This window comes from Sciurus vulgaris (genome assembly GCF_902686455.1).
Source record: "Sciurus vulgaris genome assembly, chromosome: 6".
NCBI lineage: Eukaryota > Metazoa > Chordata > Mammalia > Rodentia > Sciuridae > Sciurus > Sciurus vulgaris.
The window spans coordinates 76,498,855-76,511,244 of NC_136466.1; the positions used below are offsets into that span (position 1 = coordinate 76,498,855).

The window sequence follows — 12,390 nt, forward strand, 5'->3', positions numbered from 1 at the left end:
AAGTAAAATAATGGGTTAGCTAATATTTCAAAAGTTTGACTGTGGCATGCCAGTTTTTTTTGTTCTTTTTGTTCTTCATGCTAATACTCTACTTCATGCTTCTGGTACTTGAGTTACTAATTGCAAATTGAGATTCAGGGTGGCTGCTACATGATGGGGGCACGAAGTGTTCCATTTCTGGAAGTCACTGCTTCACCAAAGTACCTATTGGTGTTTTCCCTGTAAAATCTGACAATTTCAGGAAGAATAGTCTGACAAGGGCATAGTAATTTAGGAACTCAAATCCCTTAGGCTTAAAGGACTGCCTACCCCAGGATGAATGTCCTAGACTATCCAAAGTACTTCAAATGAATAAAGAGAATGTATGATTAATGATGAAAAAAAGAGATGACAACTCTCAGTTGTGGCCTTAAGAACAATGGCAGCAAGAGGGACTTTACCATGTCTCATTAATGGCCTATTTTACCCAGTGAGTTTTTTTTTTTTTTTTTTTTTTTTAATTATGACACAGATATTTCAAATGCAGAAGTTCTGGGAAGCTATATTTTAATTTAAAAAAATCTCCAGTATCCAGGTTGTTGATCTTGAAGTTTAGAGTGAGTCTTAGGTAAGAAAAGCCTAGGCAAGTAGAGGATCTGGATAAGATCCTTAATTAAATGCCTGTAGAATGTCAGGGATTGTAAGATCTATCAGGTGGACAGGAAGGTAGATCTTGCTTTCTTGCATACAGTTGGAGACAGGGATAATACTGCCTTGTCCCTGGGCCTGAACATCTCAAGAACTTGGCTCTTCCTGCCACCCAGGTACACTAGTAATTATTGGATTAGTCTTTATAAATTTCATACTTTCGAATTGCTCAAAAAAAAAGGTGGGAGAGGTCACCTAAATTCTAGAGGTGAACCTTCAATGATGAAGACGGAGGTGGATTTAAGGAAACAAAATGAAGAAGTGAGCTGTGATAAGAAGAGAGATTCCTTATTTTTAAGAATTGGAGGAAAAAATCTGTCACATGGATGTAAGTACAGATAAGCCTCCTGGTAGAGGGACAAAAGGTTATCTGACAGGGAGTGTATAAGAAGTCCTTGAAGTAATCAGAGGGATTTAAAAATCATCCTCAAAAGAATGCTTTACTTGAGAAGTCTATTTCTTTGAGAAGATATCTCAGCCATGTTTTATTCAATACATAGAGAAAATGTTTGTATATAAGAACATATTCGCAAAATAAGCCTCATGAGTAAAATTAGCTTTTCCACTAAAAAGTCCATGTAGGAATGTAAGACATAATTTTCTAAGTTTATCTTTCCCAAAGGTACTTACTTGGATAGAAAATAAAGAGTTGGATCATGGTGAGTCATGGAGACTGTATTGTACAAATTGGTCTTGCGAACTATGCTTGCTTAAGTTAAATATTATGTTATATAAGGGGGTGTATTGTCTGTGTCAAGAAGCATTGTTGCATTTTGGTGGCTATACACACAGAAGAAAGATAGCAGGTAGAATGAAGCCCTATGCTTGTTCATTTCTGTTTCTGACTGCATGGATCATAGCCAAGAATTTCCAGTGACAATCATCAGTTACTACAGAAATGAACTCTTTAACTCCTACAGAGACTAACTGAGCTTTCTTTCTTGAACTTCATCTTTCTTTAGGATAGACACCTGTTATAGATTTCTTTGCAGTTCCTTCTACAGAGAATGAGAGGCTTCTTTATTAACAAACAGAAGTTAAATATTTTTGTTTATTAATGCAGAAGACATACAGCTTAAACTATATGCAATAAAGGGAAAGGCAAACAAGTTACAATGCTTACTTCTCTGTTTTGGAAAATAACATTTTTAGTTGTTAAAACCACAATTTCCCCAACCTTTCTTTACCAAAGTTGTGAATATTCAACATGTAGTATCAGTGTTATGGTTCAGATGTGAGGTGTCCCCCAAAAGCTCACACACGAGATAATGCAAGAAGGTTCAGAAAAGAAATGATTGGGTCACAAGAGCTTTAACCCAATCAGTGAATTAATCACTGGCTGGGATTAACTGAGTGGTAACTGAAGGCAGGTGGGAGGTGGGGCATTAGGGGTGTGGCTTTGGGGTATACACTTGTATCTGGTGAGTGGAGTCTCTCTCTACTTCTTGATCATCATGTGAGCTGCTTTCATTTGCCACACTCTTCTGCCATGATGTGCTGCCTTACCTGAAGTCCCTAGGAATGAAGCCAGCAGCCCATGGACTGAGACTTCTGAAATCGTGAGTCCCCAAATAAACTTTTCCTCCTCTAAAATTGCTCTGGTCAGGTCTTTTAGTCATAGCAGTGAAAAAGCTGACTAAAATAGTCAGTAAATCTGGTAGTTTACTGACCTGATTACAATTTTAAGCCCATCAATTATACTGTTATTTCCTTTATTCAGATGGATTATTTATCTTGGGAGAAAAATTTTAGCTAGTGTAAAATGGTTCATTGGCAGGTTAAATAAGTGGTTCTCTGGTGAAGTCCCCTCTCCTGTTGTTCTGTTGATCCATAAGAATTCCCAGGAAATTTCTCCTAATTTAATATGAATGATAGATGCTGCTCAAGTCATACACTTAACTTAGTTCCAAGTTGTACACCTGAGGTCTTCCATAGGACAAATTTATATCACTTTCTGTCCTCCCTACAAGACAGGAGTTACTTATCTGACTCTGTACTCACTCCCTACAACTCACCATTATGAAGTAATTAGGTAATTAAATAGACTCTCTGTCCAAAGTAAACACATTAATCTGTCCCCTGCCACAGAGTACTTTGAATCTAAGACATGGCACTCCGACCCAAAGAGAATATGAGAGCAGATACATTGCAGAAATAATGATGCATGGGTGCCTGCCTCATTTTTCTTTGCCTGGTGATACTCTCACAAAGGCTATACAGAAAGGACCCAGCAACTGCAAGATACAGAATTTCAGTTCTAAAATGTTCAAAGATGAACAAATGTCACTGTATTCTCCTCTGGAACATTTCTAATCACACTTTTCTTACTTAAGCCTGGATGCTGAATAAGGTAAACTTATCTGGAACTCTAAAAATAGCGTCTTCTGAGCTACTAATCATTTTATGAAGTTCCTAAAGGAAAACTGTTGAATAATTTGCAGCCATCACAATCACTATCTTTACAAATAGGTCAATTTTGTTTTTTAGGCCTGGAAGATGGTAGATTGACAGTGTATATGGATTGGGACTTCAATTTGGGATAATACTCATGGGAGGAGAGAAGCTAAAGTGACAGTAAGTGGTGGCCTCTGACTTCCATGAAACACTATAAAGCAAGTTTCTCAACTTGAGCTGACAGCAGTGATGTTTAGATTCAATCTCTGGCCACCTTCCTGGAGGCCACCTAGGTGTGAATTGGGATAATTAGGGCAGAACCATCAGGGCTGTTTAATAAACAGAAATCTATTCCCATTCCTTTTTTAATTGATTTATTTTTTATGTTTTTATTAGTTTATTATAGATGTACATAATAGTGGGGTTCATTTAATGTAACATAAATGCATATAACATAGTTTGTTCATTGTTAATCCCTAGCTCTATTTTCTCCTTCCCTTCCACTCCTCCATTACCCTGATCCTCTTCCTCTACTCCACTGGCCTTTCTTCTATTAATTTATTTATTATTTTTAAACTGGTGCATTATAGTTATACATGAAAGTAAAATTCACTATGATGTGTTGATACATGCACATGGCATGAGTTTATCAATTTCATTCCATAGTTGCTTCCCTTACCCTCCTCTCTCTTTTCTTTCAATCCCCTTGCTTTACTCCACTGTTCTTCTTTTTATTTTCATAATATTAATACTCTCCCTTTTCCTCCCTTATTTCTCTCTAGTTTCTGAAAATGAAAGAAAACATTTGGCCTTTGACTTTCTGAGTATGGCTTATTTCACTTGGCATAATGTTTTCAAGTTCCATCCATTAGCCAACAAATGCTATAAATTTATTTGAGTAAAATCCCATTGTGTATGTATACTACATATTCTTTATTCATTCATCTATTGACAGACACATAGACTGAATCCATAACTTGGCTATTGTGAATTGTGCTGGAATGAACATTGGTATGCATGTATCACTATAGTTTGCTGATTTTAGTTCTTCTAGATAAATACAAAGGAGCAGAGTAGTTGGGTCACATAGTGAGTTTATTCCTAGTTTTTGTGTGTGTGTGGAATTTCCATACTGTTTTCCAAATTGGTTGTACAAATTTTCAATTCCACCTACAAATGTATAAGTGTACCATCAGCAATTATTATTATTTATTTTTTGGATGATTGCCATGCTAACAAGAGTGATATGAAATCTCACTGCAGTTTTGATTTGCATTTCCCTGATTGAGAGTTATGGTTAACATTTTTTCATAGATTTGTTGGTCATTTGTATTTCTTATTTTGAGAAATGTCTGTTTAAATTATTTGTCCATTTATGAATTAGTTTGTTTTATTGGTGGGTTTTTTTTTTTTGTTGTTGTTGTTGTTGTTGTTGTTTGTTTCGGATACATTCTGGATATTAATCCCCTGTTGGAAAAGTAACTGGCAAAGATTTTCTACCATTCTAGGCTCTCTCTTCATGCTCTTGTTTATTTTGCTATGCAGAAGCTTTTTAATTGGAAGCCATTCCACTTATTAATTTTTGGTTTTATTTCTTGAGTTTTAGATGTCCAATTAAGGAATTTGATGTCTGTGTCTAGACGCTGGGGTGTTGACCTTATGCTTGCTTCTAGCCATTGCAGTGTTTCTAGTCCAATACCTAGGGTTTCATCCATTTTAAGTTGATTTTAAGTTCCTGGTGAGAGATAGTTAGAAATCAATAATAAGACAAAATATATAAACAATGTTAACACAGGGAGATTTTTGAATGAGGAATTATAAAATAAATCAGGGAGAAACTAAAAAAATTCTTAGAAACAAATGAGAACAGAGATATAACATCAACATCTCTGAGACACTATGAAAGCAGTCCTAATGGGAAAGTTGATAGCACTGAGTGCTTACATTAAAAAAATAAAATAAAAACAGAAAGATCCTAGATAAACAAACTAATGTTCCATCCCAAAGGCCCTAGATAAACAAGAACAAACTAATCCCAAAACCACTGTAAAACAGGTAATAATTAAGATTAAAGCCAAAATTAATGAAATTGAAAATAAAAGAGACTATGAAGGCTCAGTGCAATACAGTTGATTTTTTTGAAAAGATAGAAACTATTCATAAACCTTTAGTCAAACTAACCAAGACAGAGAAGACTCAAAGCAACAAAATTATGAAGAAAAGGGAATTATCACCACAAAGATTACTGAAATCCAGAGAATCATTAGAGACTATTTTGAAAATTTACATTTTAATAAATTGGAAACTCTAGAAGATATTGACAAATTTTTAGAAACATATGACCTACCCAAATTGAATCAAGAGGATATAGAAAGCCTAAACATACCAATATCAAGTAACAAGATTGAAGCAGTAATAAAAAGCTTCCCCATCTGCCTGTGGACACCACCGAGAAAGCATCGTTAAAGTCTTTCTTCCTACTTCCGTCATGTCTAAATCAGAGTTCCCTGAAGAGCCCAAACTGCTGCAGAAGCTATTCATCGGAGGGCTAAGCTTTGAAACAACTGATGAGTTTCTGAGAAGTCATTTGAGCAATGGGGAACACTCATGGTCTGTGTGGTAACCAGAGACCCAAACACCTAGCACTCCAGGGGTTTTGGGTTGTCACTTATGCCACTGTGGAGGAAGTGGATGCAGCCATGAATGCAGGACCACACAAGGTGGATGGAAAAGCTGTGGAACCAAAGAGAGCTGTCTCAAGAGAGGATTCTCAAAGACCAGGGCTCCACTCAACTGTGAAATAGATCTTTGTTGGTGACATTAAAGGATTCTGAAGAATATCACCTACAAGATTATTTTGAACAGTACTGGAAAATTGAAGTTATTGAAATCATGACTGACTGAGGCAGTGGAAAGAAGAGGGGCTTTGCTTTCATAACTTTTGACAACCATGACTCTGTGGATAAGATGTCATTTGGAAATAGCCTACCATGAATGGCCACAACTGTGAAGTGAGTGTGAAGCAAGGAGAGTCCTGTCAAAGCAAGAGATGGCCAGTGCTTCATCTAGTCAAGGAGGTCGAAGTGGTTCTGGAAACTTTGGTGGTGGTCGCGGAGGTGGTTTTGGTGGAAATGACAATTTTGGTTGTGGAGGGAACTTCAGTGGCTTTGGTGGCAGCCGTGGTGGAGGTGGACATGGTGGCAGTGGGGATGGCTACAATGGATTTGGTAATGATGGAAGCAGTTTTGGAGGTGGCGGAAGCTACAATGATTTTGACGATTACTACAATCATTCATCAAATTTTGGACCCCTGAGGGTGGAAACTTTGGAGGCAAAAACTCTGGACCTTATGGTGGTGGAGGCCAATACTTTGCCAAACCACAAAACCAAGGTGGCTATGTGGTTTAGGCAGCAGCAGTAGCTGTGGCAGTGGCAGAAGGTTTTAATACTGCTAGAAAACAAAGCTTCGCAGGAGAGGAGGGCCAGAAGAGTGACAGGGAAGCTACAGGTTACAACAGATTTGTGAACTCAGCCAAGCACAGTGGTGGCAGGGCCAAGCTGCTACAAAGAAGACATGGTTTAGACAATACTCATGTGTGTGGGCAAAAAAACTCGAGGACTGTATGTGTGATTAGTTGTACGATAGGTTATTTTAGTTTCTGTTCTCTGGAAAGTGTAAACCATTCCAACAAAGGGTTTTAATGACTTTTTTTTGTACCCATGCTGTTGATTGCTAAATGTAATATTCTGATCATGAGGCTGAATAAATATGTCTTTAAAAACAACAACAACAAAAAAGCCTTCCCCAAAAGACAAACTTAGGACCAGATGTATTCTCAGTTAAGTTCTACCAAACCTTTAAAGAAAAATTAATGTCAATCCTCCTCAACTAATTCCATGAAATAGAAAGGGAGGGAACACTCCCAAATTCATTCTATGAAGCCAATATGACCTTGACACCAAAACCAGATAAATTTGCATAAAGGAAAGAAAACTACAGACCAATATCCTTGATGAATATAGACACAAAAATTGTTAGTAAAATATTAACAATCCACATTCAAAAACACATTAAGAACATTGTACACCCTGACCAAGTTGGTTTCATTCCAGAGATGCAATGCTGGCTTAACTTACAGATATTGAAAAATGTAGCTCATTTCATAAATAGAATTAAAGAAAAAAAGAGAATACTTCCAAACTCATTCTTTGATACCAGCACAGTATCATTCTGATACCAAAACAAGATAAGGATACTTCACGGAAATTCAGATAATACCCTTGATGAAAATAAGTGTAGCCACCCGGCCCCCACACAGAGATCAGACGCCATTGCTGGGCCTGCCTGCCTGACCCCCTAACTGCTGAGGGACACTGCACTTGCCTCTGTGCTGACTCAGTGCACCCTCGCTGGGGCTCCCCAGCTTCTTTGGAGGCTGGTGCAGGCATTTTGAATTATTCCTGAGGGTGTGGCCATCATCATTGGAAGGGCGGCTCCCTTCCTGAGACACCTGCAGGAGAGGGGAGGCCCTTTGACAGGACTCAGGATTCAAGAAGAGGAGGGTTTGAGAGATTCGAGTCCAACTCAGAGCCGCCGGGTGAGTCTCTCCCACTGGGTGAGGATCCCTGGACAGGAGAGTAGTCCCGGAACACAGGGAACTTCATGGAGTAGAGTGGCCCAGTGAGACTCCCCCACTGGAGATGTGAACCCAGACAACTGGGAGCATTGTAGAGGAGGGCTGCCCAGCAAGAGGCTTCAGCACAGGGCGAGGGTCCCAGGCCTGGGCGGTAGGTTCGGTCCCCAAGGAACATCGTAGAGGAGGGCTGCTCAGCAAGGGAGTCCCTCGCAGGGCCAGGCCCCCTGGCCTGGGTGGTAGTTCCGGGCCCTAGGGAACGTCACAGAGGAGGGCTGCCCAGTGAGAGACTCACTCACAGGGTGAGGCTCCCTGGTCCAGGAGGTATGTCCAGACCCCTGGGAACATCGCAGAGGAGGGCTGCCCAGCCCAGGCAGTAGTTCTGGATCAAAGGGAACTTATCAGAGGAGAGCTGCCCAGTGAAACTTCCCCACCAGGTGAGTCTTCCCCTCTGGGCGGGGTTTCCCCACCAGGGCAGTAGAACCAGAGTCACAGTCCCAGACCAGCCATGGCCCAGCCTACAGTCTAGTCCCCCTTTGGCTGATCATCAGTCAACAAGTGTAGGCACCTCTGCCCACTGACAGGGAATATACCCCACCTGAAGGCCACCACCCCTAGAGGGGCAGCTTTCTTGTGGAGCACTGCATTATCAAGTTTCTCCAGACTTCAGGCTACTGAAGGCTGGGAGGTGAGTTATTGGAAATCTACAGGGATACTATAAGTCAATAGAGGAAATCTGCAATATCTCAGAGTTTCACTACTAGAGGGGTAGATAACTGAGCAATATGAGAAAACAAGGGAAGAAAATATCCCAAACAAACCTAGATGCTACATCAATAAAATCCAATGACAGCATGGTAGAAGTAATGTCAGAAAGGGAGTTCAGAATGTACATAATTAAAATGATCATATAAGCAAACAATGAAATGAAAGAGCAAATGCAGGCTTTGAATGATCGCACCAATGAACAGTTAAAAGAGCAAATACAGGAAGCAAAAGATCATTTGAATAAAGAGAGATACTGAAAAAAAAAAAAACCAGAAATCCTTGAAATGAAGGAAACAATAAACCAAATTAAGAACTCCATAGAAAGCATAACCAATAGGATAGAACACCTGGAAGACAGAACTTCAGACATTGAAAACAAAATATTTAATCTTGAAAACAAAGTTGACCAAACAGAGAAGATGGTAAAAAAATCATGAACAGAATCTACAAGAACTATGGGATATCATGAAAAGGACAAATTTAAGAATTATTGGGATTGAGGAAGGCACAGAGAAACAAACCAAAGGAATGAACAATCTATTCAATGAAATTATATCAGAAAATTTCCCAAATCTGAAGAATGAAATGGAAAATCAAGTACTCCAAATATAGAAAATTGCAACAGAAACACACCAAGGCACATTATAATGACAATACCTAACATACAAAATAAAGACAGAATTTTAAAAGCTGTGAGAGAAAAAAAAATCAAATTACATTCAGAGGGAAACCAATACAGATATCAGCAGATTTTTAAATCCAGACCCTAAAAGCTAGAGGGCCTGGAACAACATTTTTCCAGCCCTGAAAGAAAACAGATGCCAACCAAGAATCTTATACCCAGCAAAACTTACCTTCAGATTTGATGATGAAATAAAGTCCTTCCATGATAAACAAAAGCTAAAAGAATTTATCAAAAGAAAGCCAGCACTATAGAACATTCTCAGCAAAATACTCCATGAGGAAGAGATGAAAAACAACGATGTAAATCAGCAAAGGAAGGAACTACCCTAAAGGAATAGCCAAATAAAGGAGAAACCAAGTTGTGTCAAAAAAAACAAAACTGGGCCAAATGACCGAGAATACAAATCATATCTCAATAATAACCTTGAATGTTAATGGCTTGAACTCATCAATCAAAAGACATAGACTGGAAGATTGGATTAAAAAGAAAGATTCAACAATATGCTGCCTGCAAGAGACTCATCTCATAGAAAGAGATACCCATAGACTAAAGGTGAAACAATGGGAAAAAACATACTACGCACATGGATTCAGCAAAAAAACTGGAGTATCCATCCTCATATCAGATAATGTGGACTTCAAGCCAAAACTAGTCAGAAGGGATAAAGAAGGACATTACATACTGCTTTAGTGAAGCATAAATCAGCAAGACATAACAATCATAAATATCTATGACCCAAAGAGTAGCTCATTCATGGACGTCAAACAAATCCTTCTCAATTTCAGTAATCAAATAAACAACAACACAATAATACTAGGTGACTTTAACACGCCTCCTCTCTCACGACTGGACAGATCTTCCAAACAAAAATTGAACAAAGAAACCACAGATCTCAACAACACAATCAATAATTCAGACTTAACAGACATATATAGACTATGTCATCCAACAAAGAGCGAATAGACTTTCTTCTCATCAGCACATGGATCCTTCTCTAAAATAGACCATACATTATGACACAAAGCTACTGTTAGCAAATACAAGGAGATAGAGATACTACCTTGAATTCTATCAGATGATAATGAATTGAAATTAGAGATAAATGACAGACTAAAAAACAGAAATTACTTCAACACCAGGAATTGAATAATATGCTATTGAATGATGAATGGAAAACAACAGAGGGGAAATAAAAATATTCTTAGAGGTAAATGAGAACAAAGATACATCATATAAAAATCTCCGGGACACGATGAAAGCAGTACTTAGAGGAAAATTTATTTCATGGTGCCCATTCAATAAAAGAAGAAAAAAATCAAGAAATAAATGACCTAACACTATAGCTCAAAGCCCTAGAAAAAGAAGAACAGAGAAACACCAAAAGTAGTAGAATACAGGAAATAATTAAAATCAGAGCTGAAATCAATAAAATTGAAACGAAAGAATAGAAAATATTGACAAAATAAATAGTTGGTTCTTTGAAAAAATAAACAAAATCAATAAACCTTTAGCCACACTAACAAAGAGGAGAGAGAAAACTCAAATTACTGAAATTTGGAATGAACAAGGAAATACCATGACAGACACAATTGAAATACAAACATAATTAGAAGCTATTTTGAAGATCTATACTCCAACAAAATAGAAAATGTCGAAGACATGAACAGGTTTCTAGCGACATATGAATTACCTAAACTGAACCAGGAGGACATACACAATTTAAATAGATCAAGTTCAAGTAATGAAATAGAAGAAGTCATCAAAAGCCTAACAACACAGAAATGTCTGGGACCAGATGGGTTCTCAGCTGAGTTCCACAAAACCTTTAAAGAAAGCTCATTCCAAAATTCCTCAAGGTATTCCATGAAATAGAAGAAGAGAGAACCCTTCAAAACTCATTCTATGAAGCCATTATCACCTTGATACCTAAACCAGACAGAGACAGTGAGGAAAGAAAATTTCAGACCAATATCCTTAATGAACATCGACGCAAAAATTCTCAACAAAATTTTAGCAAATCACATACAAAAATATATTTAAAAGATAGTGCACCACGATCAAGTGGGTTTTATCCCAGGGATGCAAGGTTGGTTCAACATCTGGAAATCAATAAATGTCATTCACCATATCAACAGACTTAAAGTCAAGAATCACATGATTATTTCAATAGATGCAGAAAAAGCATTTGATAAAATACAGCATCCCTTCATGCTCAAAACACTAGAAAAAATAGGGATAATGGGAGCATTCCTTTAACATTGTAAAGGCCATCTACGCTAAGCCCATGGCCAATATCATTCTAAATGGTGAAAAACTGAAAGCATTCCCCCTAAAAACTGGAATAACACAGGGATGCCCTCTTTCACCACTTCTATTCAACATTGCCCTCGAAACTCTAGCCAGAGCAATTAGACAAACCAAAGAAATTAAAGGGATAAAATTGGAAAAGAAGAACTCAAACTATCCCTGTTCACTAATGACATGATTATATATTTAGAGGAACCAGGAAATTCCACCAGAAAACTTTTAGAACTCATAAGTGAATTCAGTAAAGTAGCAGGTTACAAGATCAATGCCCATAAATCCAATGCATTTTTATACATAAGTGATGAATCTTCAGAAAGAGAAGTTAGGAAAACTACCCCATTCACAATAGCCTCAAAAAAATAAAATACTTGGGAATCAATCTAACAAAAGAGGTGAAAGACCTTTACAATTAGAACTACAGAACACTAAAGAAAGAAATTAAAGAAAACCTTAGAAGATGGAAAGATCTCCCAACTTCTTGGATAGGCAGAATTAATATTGTCAAAATGGCCATACTACCAAAAGTGCTATACAGATTCAATGCAATTCCAATTAAAATCCCAATGATGTACCTTACGGAAATAGAGCAAGCAATCATGAAATTCATCTGGAAGAATAAGAAACCCAGAATAGCTAAAGCAATCCTTAGCAAGAAGAGTGAAGCAGGGGGTATCCCAATACCAGAAATTCAACTATACTACAAAGCCATAGTAACAAAAATGGCATGGTATTGGCACCAAAATAGACAGGTAGATCAATGGTACAGAATAGAGGACATGGACACAAATCCAAATAAATACAGTTTTCTCATACTAGACAAAATTGCCGAAAACATGCAATGGAGAAAAGATAGCCTCTTCAACAAATGGTGCTGGGAAAACTGGAAATCCATATGCAATGGAATGAAACTAAACC

At 37.7% G+C, this 12,390-nt stretch overlaps 1 pseudogene across 1 annotated transcript; it reads left to right on the top strand.

The window, feature by feature from the left end:
* The first annotated feature begins 5,569 nt into the window (after positions 1-5,569).
* On the top strand, positions 5,570-6,527 carry LOC306663522 (heterogeneous nuclear ribonucleoprotein A1-like; annotated as a pseudogene). Its single transcript has one exon. The product of its transcript is annotated as a heterogeneous nuclear ribonucleoprotein A1-like (transcript).
* The last annotated feature ends 5,863 nt before the right edge of the window (positions 6,528-12,390 follow it).